Source organism: Carlito syrichta, unplaced genomic scaffold (assembly GCF_000164805.1).
Source record: "Carlito syrichta isolate Samal-C Ts95f unplaced genomic scaffold, Tarsius_syrichta-2.0.1 Scaffold314063, whole genome shotgun sequence".
Lineage (NCBI taxonomy): Eukaryota > Metazoa > Chordata > Mammalia > Primates > Tarsiidae > Carlito > Carlito syrichta.
In genome coordinates this window covers 221609-222145 of record NW_007258159.1, presented here as the reverse complement: position 1 = coordinate 222145, position 537 = coordinate 221609, and the positions used below count along the sequence as shown (strand labels likewise).

At 57.9% G+C, this 537-nt stretch overlaps 1 protein-coding gene across 1 annotated transcript in view; it reads right to left on the bottom strand.

Annotated features, from left to right (window-relative positions):
* The window catches only part of CREB5 (cAMP responsive element binding protein 5), a 427090-nt gene that overhangs the window by 425605 nt on the left and 948 nt on the right, over window positions 1–537 (bottom strand). The gene's annotated exons all lie outside the window — the stretch shown is intronic.

The window sequence follows — 537 nt, the reverse complement described above, 5'->3', positions numbered from 1 at the left end:
AGAGTTGCTCCGTCAGCATTTTAGGCTCCTGAACCCTTGAGTCCTTGAGTATCTGATGCCGTTAATCAAACACTTACTGGCCTGCAGAATGACGTAATGGACCTGTATCCAGCCTTTATGCCTTGACACATGTCAGGGAAGGAGGGAAAAATAAAAATCAAACACACTCTGCAGACTCCTGACAACGAAACCTACAAGCGGCCCACTCCACCTCCCGGCCTTGAGCGAGCATCCAGTGGGGGCGGCACCGGTCCAGGGAAAGTTGGGGCGGGGGGGAGGTGGAGTGCGGACAAGGTCTAGAGCTTTATCTACCATGCGCCCCTCGGAAACAAATCTACGGCCAAGAAGAAGCGGGGGATGCAGCCGCTGGGAGAAAACATCTCGGTTCCTTCGCGTCTTGCCCCTCTAAGAACTTCGTGGAAAGTTTAAGCGGTCGCGTCGAGAATCTGCCGCAGGGGAAGGATCCGCCGCCGGGTCACGGGGACGGCCTGGGCGCCGCCGCGGCTCGAGCCGGAGCTGTCATTTGGGGCAGCGGCG